Source organism: Lampetra planeri, chromosome 4, assembly GCF_965212315.1.
Source record: "Lampetra planeri chromosome 4, kcLamPlan1.2.h2, whole genome shotgun sequence".
NCBI classification, from domain to species: Eukaryota; Metazoa; Chordata; class Hyperoartia; order Petromyzontiformes; family Petromyzontidae; genus Lampetra; species Lampetra planeri.
The window spans coordinates 16,778,107-16,785,606 of record NC_136110.1 but is presented as its reverse complement, the minus strand read 5'-3'; positions in this window follow the sequence as shown (position 1 = coordinate 16,785,606).

The following is a 7,500-nucleotide window of genomic DNA, read 5'->3' as shown; positions in this document are numbered from 1 at the left end:
TGCCAATCTGCTGGAAAAGCCTGTGGAAGTTTCACGGCGTTCGTACGATATTTGGCGACGCAAAAATGAGCGATTTCCCAGCTCGATGGAATTCGGCGCGACAGAAACGATGCCCCGTAACGCACATGAGAGCAATCCGGGCCAATTTCTCCCGTTTGATGGGGTCTATGTGTAAAAATTTTGACTTTTTTGAGTGCACGTGCAAATCTGCTGGAAAAGCCTGTGGAAGTTTCACGGCGTTCGTACGATATTTGGCGACGCAAAAATGAGCGATTTCCCAGCTCGATGGAATTCGGCGCGAGAGAAACGATGCCCCGTAACGCACATGAGAGCAATCCCGGCCAATTTCTCCCGTTTGATGGGGTCTATGTGTAAAAATTTTGACTTTTTTGAGTGCACGTGCAAATCTGCTGAAAAAGCCTGTGGAAGTTTCACGGCGTTCGTACGATATTTGGCGACGCAAAAATGAGCGATTTCCCAGCTCGATGGAATTCGGAGCGAGAGAAACGATGCCCCGTAACGCACATGAGAGCAATCCCGGCCAATTTCTCCCGTTTGATGGGGTCTATGTGTACAAATTTTGACTTTTTTGAGTGCACGTGCAAATCTGCTGAAAAAGCCTGTGGAAGTTTCACGGCGTTCGTACGATATTTGGCGACGCAAAAATGAGCGATTTCCCAGCTCGAGAGAATTCGGCGCGAGAGAAACGATGCCCCGTAACGCACATGAGAGCAATCCGGGCCAATTTCTCCCGTTTGATGGGGTCTATGTGTAAAAATTTTGACTTTTTTGAGTGCACGTGCAAATCTGCTGAAAAAGCCTGTGGAAGTTTCACGGCGTTCGTACGATATTTGGCGACGCAAAAATGAGCGATTTCCCAGCTCGATGGAATTCGGCGCGAGAGAAACGATGCCCCGTAACGCACATGAGAGCAATCCGGGCCAATTTCTCCCGTTTGATGGGGTCTATGTGTAAAAATTTTGACTTTTTTGAGTGCAGGTGCAAATCTGCTGAAAAAGCCTGTGGAAGTTTCACGGCGTTCGTACGATATTTGGCGACGCAAAAATGAGCGATTTCCCAGCTCGAGAGAATTCGGCGCGAGAGAAACGATGCCCCGTAACGCACATGAGAGCAATCCGGGCCAATTTCTCCCGTTTGATGGGGTCTATGTGTAAAAATTTTGACTTTTTTGAGTGCAGGTGCAAATCTGCTGGAAAAGCCTGTGGAAGTTTCACGGCGTTCGTACGATATTTGGCGACGCAAAAATGAGCGATTTCCCAGCTCGATGGAATTCGGAGCGAGAGAAACGATGCCCCGTAACGCACATGAGAGCAATCCCGGCCAATTTCTCCCGTTTGATGGGGTCTATGTGTACAAATTTTGACTTTTTTGAGTGCACGTGCCAATCTGCTGGAAAAGCCTGTGGAAGTTTCACGGCGTTCGTACGATATTTGGCGACGCAAAAATGAGCGATTTCCCAGCTCGATGGAATTCGGCGCGAGAGAAACGATGCCCCGTAACGCACATGAGAGCAATCCCGGCCAATTTCTCCCGTTTGATGGGGTCTATGTGTAAAAATTTTGACTTTTTTGAGTGCACGTGCAAATCTGCTGAAAAAGCCTGTGGAAGTTTCACGGCGTTCGTACGATATTTGGCGACGCAAAAATGAGCGATTTCCCAGCTCGATGGAATTCGGAGCGAGAGAAACGATGCCCCGTAACGCACATGAGAGCAATCCCGGCCAATTTCTCCCGTTTGATGGGGTCTATGTGTAAAAATTTTGACTTTTTTGAGTGCACGTGCAAATCTGCTGAAAAAGCCTGTGGAAGTTTCACGGCGTTCGTACGATATTTGGCGACGCAAAAATGAGCGATTTCCCAGCTCGAGAGAATTCGGCGCGAGAGAAACGATGCCCCGTAACGCACATGAGAGCAATCCGGGCCAATTTCTCCCGTTTGATGGGGTCTATGTGTAAAAATTTTGACTTTTTTGAGTGCACGTGCAAATCTGCTGGAAAAGCCTGTGGAAGTTTCACGGCGTTCGTACGATATTTGGCGACGCAAAAATGAGCGATTTCCCAGCTCGATGGAATTCGGCGCGACAGAAACGATGCCCCGTAACGCACATGAGAGCAATCCGGGCCAATTTCTCCCGTTTGATGGGGTCTATGTGTACAAATTTTGACTTTTTTGAGTGCACGTGCCAATCTGCTGGAAAAGCCTGTGGAAGTTTCACGGCGTTCGTACGATATTTGGCGACGCAAAAATGAGCGATTTCCCAGCTCGATGGAATTCGGCGCGACAGAAACGATGCCCCGTAACGCACATGAGAGCAATCCGGGCCAATTTCTCCCGTTTGATGGGGTCTATGTGTAAAAATTTTGACTTTTTTGAGTGCACGTGCAAATCTGCTGGAAAAGCCTGTGGAAGTTTCACGGCGTTCGTACGATATTTGGCGACGCAAAAATGAGCGATTTCCCAGCTCGATGGAATTCGGCGCGAGAGAAACGATGCCCCGTAACGCACATGAGAGCAATCCCGGCCAATTTCTCCCGTTTGATGGGGTCTATGTGTAAAAATTTTGACTTTTTTGAGTGCACGTGCAAATCTGCTGAAAAAGCCTGTGGAAGTTTCACGGCGTTCGTACGATATTTGGCGACGCAAAAATGAGCGATTTCCCAGCTCGATGGAATTCGGAGCGAGAGAAACGATGCCCCGTAACGCACATGAGAGCAATCCCGGCCAATTTCTCCCGTTTGATGGGGTCTATGTGTACAAATTTTGACTTTTTTGAGTGCACGTGCAAATCTGCTGAAAAAGCCTGTGGAAGTTTCACGGCGTTCGTACGATATTTGGCGACGCAAAAATGAGCGATTTCCCAGCTCGAGAGAATTCGGCGCGAGAGAAACGATGCCCCGTAACGCACATGAGAGCAATCCGGGCCAATTTCTCCCGTTTGATGGGGTCTATGTGTAAAAATTTTGACTTTTTTGAGTGCACGTGCAAATCTGCTGAAAAAGCCTGTGGAAGTTTCACGGCGTTCGTACGATATTTGGCGACGCAAAAATGAGCGATTTCCCAGCTCGATGGAATTCGGCGCGAGAGAAACGATGCCCCGTAACGCACATGAGAGCAATCCGGGCCAATTTCTCCCGTTTGATGGGGTCTATGTGTAAAAATTTTGACTTTTTTGAGTGCAGGTGCAAATCTGCTGAAAAAGCCTGTGGAAGTTTCACGGCGTTCGTACGATATTTGGCGACGCAAAAATGAGCGATTTCCCAGCTCGAGAGAATTCGGCGCGAGAGAAACGATGCCCCGTAACGCACATGAGAGCAATCCGGGCCAATTTCTCCCGTTTGATGGGGTCTATGTGTAAAAATTTTGACTTTTTTGAGTGCAGGTGCAAATCTGCTGGAAAAGCCTGTGGAAGTTTCACGGCGTTCGTACGATATTTGGCGACGCAAAAATGAGCGATTTCCCAGCTCGATGGAATTCGGAGCGAGAGAAACGATGCCCCGTAACGCACATGAGAGCAATCCCGGCCAATTTCTCCCGTTTGATGGGGTCTATGTGTACAAATTTTGACTTTTTTGAGTGCACGTGCCAATCTGCTGGAAAAGCCTGTGGAAGTTTCACGGCGTTCGTACGATATTTGGCGACGCAAAAATGAGCGATTTCCCAGCTCGATGGAATTCGGCGCGAGAGAAACGATGCCCCGTAACGCACATGAGAGCAATCCCGGCCAATTTCTCCCGTTTGATGGGGTCTATGTGTAAAAATTTTGACTTTTTTGAGTGCACGTGCAAATCTGCTGAAAAAGCCTGTGGAAGTTTCACGGCGTTCGTACGATATTTGGCGACGCAAAAATGAGCGATTTCCCAGCTCGATGGAATTCGGAGCGAGAGAAACGATGCCCCGTAACGCACATGAGAGCAATCCCGGCCAATTTCTCCCGTTTGATGGGGTCTATGTGTAAAAATTTTGACTTTTTTGAGTGCACGTGCAAATCTGCTGAAAAAGCCTGTGGAAGTTTCACGGCGTTCGTACGATATTTGGCGACGCAAAAATGAGCGATTTCCCAGCTCGAGAGAATTCGGCGCGAGAGAAACGATGCCCCGTAACGCACATGAGAGCAATCCGGGCCAATTTCTCCCGTTTGATGGGGTCTATGTGTAAAAATTTTGACTTTTTTGAGTGCACGTGCAAATCTGCTGGAAAAGCCTGTGGAAGTTTCACGGCGTTCGTACGATATTTGGCGACGCAAAAATGAGCGATTTCCCAGCTCGATGGAATTCGGCGCGACAGAAACGATGCCCCGTAACGCACATGAGAGCAATCCGGGCCAATTTCTCCCGTTTGATGGGGTCTATGTGTAAAAATTTTGACTTTTTTGAGTGCAGGTGCAAATCTGCTGAAAAAGCCTGTGGAAGTTTCACGGCGTTCGTACGATATTTGGCGACGCAAAAATGAGCGATTTCCCAGCTCGAGAGAATTCGGCGCGAGAGAAACGATGCCCCGTAACGCACATGAGAGCAATCCGGGCCAATTTCTCCCGTTTGATGGGGTCTATGTGTACAAATTTTGACTTTTTTGAGTGCACGTGCAAATCTGCTGAAAAAGCCTGTGGAAGTTTCACGGCGTTCGTACGATATTTGGCGACGCAAAAATGAGCGATTTCCCAGCTCGATGGAATTCGGCGCGACAGAAACGATGCCCCGTAACGCACATGAGAGCAATCCGGGCCAATTTCTCCCGTTTGATGGGGTCTATGTGTAAAAATTTTGACTTTTTTGAGTGCACGTGCAAATCTGCTGAAAAAGCCTGTGGAAGTTTCACGGCGTTCGTACGATATTTGGCGACGCAAAAATGAGCGATTTCCCAGCTCGAGAGAATTCGGCGCGAGAGAAACGATGCCCCGTAACGCACATGAGAGCAATCCGGGCCAATTTCTCCCGTTTGATGGGGTCTATGTGTAAAAATTTTGACTTTTTTGAGTGCAGGTGCAAATCTGCTGAAAAAGCCTGTGGAAGTTTCACGGCGTTCGTACGATATTTGGCGACGCAAAAATGAGCGATTTCCCAGCTCGATGGAATTCGGCGCGAGAGAAACGATGCCCCGTAACGCACATGAGAGCAATCCGGGCCAATTTCTCCCGTTTGATGGGGTCTATGTGTAAAAATTTTGACTTTTTTGAGTGCAGGTGCAAATCTGCTGAAAAAGCCTGTGGAAGTTTCACGGCGTTCGTACGATATTTGGCGACGCAAAAATGAGCGATTTCCCAGCTCGAGAGAATTCGGCGCGAGAGAAACGATGCCCCGTAACGCACATGAGAGCAATCCGGGCCAATTTCTCCCGTTTGATGGGGTCTATGTGTAAAAATTTTGACTTTTTTGAGTGCACGTGCAAATCTGCTGGAAAAGCCTGTGGAAGTTTCACGGCGTTCGTACGATATTTGGCGACGCAAAAATGAGCGATTTCCCAGCTCGATGGAATTCGGCGCGACAGAAACGATGCCCCGTAACGCACATGAGAGCAATCCGGGCCAATTTCTCCCGTTTGATGGGGTCTATGTGTAAAAATTTTGACTTTTTTGAGTGCAGGTGCAAATCTGCTGAAAAAGCCTGTGGAAGTTTCACGGCGTTCGTACGATATTTGGCGACGCAAAAATGAGCGATTTCCCAGCTCGAGAGAATTCGGCGCGAGAGAAACGATGCCCCGTAACGCACATGAGAGCAATCCGGGCCAATTTCTCCCGTTTGATGGGGTCTATGTGTACAAATTTTGACTTTTTTGAGTGCACGTGCAAATCTGCTGAAAAAGCCTGTGGAAGTTTCACGGCGTTCGTACGATATTTGGCGACGCAAAAATGAGCGATTTCCCAGCTCGATGGAATTCGGCGCGACAGAAACGATGCCCCGTAACGCACATGAGAGCAATCCGGGCCAATTTCTCCCGTTTGATGGGGTCTATGTGTAAAAATTTTGACTTTTTTGAGTGCACGTGCAAATCTGCTGAAAAAGCCTGTGGAAGTTTCACGGCGTTCGTACGATATTTGGCGACGCAAAAATGAGCGATTTCCCAGCTCGAGAGAATTCGGCGCGAGAGAAACGATGCCCCGTAACGCACATGAGAGCAATCCGGGCCAATTTCTCCCGTTTGATGGGGTCTATGTGTAAAAATTTTGACTTTTTTGAGTGCAGGTGCAAATCTGCTGAAAAAGCCTGTGGAAGTTTCACGGCGTTCGTACGATATTTGGCGACGCAAAAATGAGCGATTTCCCAGCTCGATGGAATTCGGCGCGAGAGAAACGATGCCCCGTAACGCACATGAGAGCAATCCGGGCCAATTTCTCCCGTTTGATGGGGTCTATGTGTAAAAATTTTGACTTTTTTGAGTGCAGGTGCAAATCTGCTGAAAAAGCCTGTGGAAGTTTCACGGCGTTCGTACGATATTTGGCGACGCAAAAATGAGCGATTTCCCAGCTCGAGAGAATTCGGCGCGAGAGAAACGATGCCCCGTAACGCACATGAGAGCAATCCGGGCCAATTTCTCCCGTTTGATGGGGTCTATGTGTAAAAATTTTGACTTTTTTGAGTGCAGGTGCAAATCTGCTGGAAAAGCCTGTGGAAGTTTCATCCGACGAAAAAAGCACGTTCTCGAGAAAGCAGGAGAGCTAAGTCATTCACAAATTAGCTGGATTTGGCTTGTGGTTCGTTTCCCAAGTAACAGAGCGGCATCAACCTTTAAGTGCACGCCAGTACATCCCCGTGGGATACAGGGGGTCTCGGCGGACTTTGCTCGGGGGAAAAACGTCGAGGTGAGCCGCCTGGCCATGCTGTTCATGGGTCTCTCCTTTTTAAGTTTCGCCTGCCAATTTATTTTCTCTAGCGGTTTTATACACTAACACTCGATGTTTTGGGAAAGGAATACAATTGTTCAAAAAACGTCTTCGCAATTCATGTCGTTAGATTGCTAATGAAAATTCGTAAAAAAACGTACACGCCATACATGTTCTTTGCTTCCCTCTCGATACAAGTGAAGGGGAAAAACAGCCTTAACGGTTGCTAAAAAAATCGCCCTTTACATATACATGGGTCGTCTTCCCCTCTCGACAACGGAGACAAGTAACCCACGCCAGGCACTGTCAGTAACTGCCATAGATCTGCTTTAAAATGCCCATTCGTCTTGCGTCGCTCACGTTCCCGGAGCTTTGGGTAATGTCTGAGGCCTATCCCCGCTAATTTCTACCGTTTGTCGGTAGCTGTCTGTAAAAATATAGCATACACCAAAACGAGAAAATATTTCCATCGCACCTGCACAAGTGTATGGACAATGGCAATCTTCATGCGATGCATAAGTGGTGTGTGTCAGCAGGTTTTGTTTCCCAAGTTTTCCGTGAATGAGCGAGTATCTTGAGCTGTGTGACTCAGCCCGAGGGAGCCTCTTCTCCTCCAGAGTGTGTGGGGAAGGCTGTCCCCTTGGGTTGGTGCTGCACGGGTTC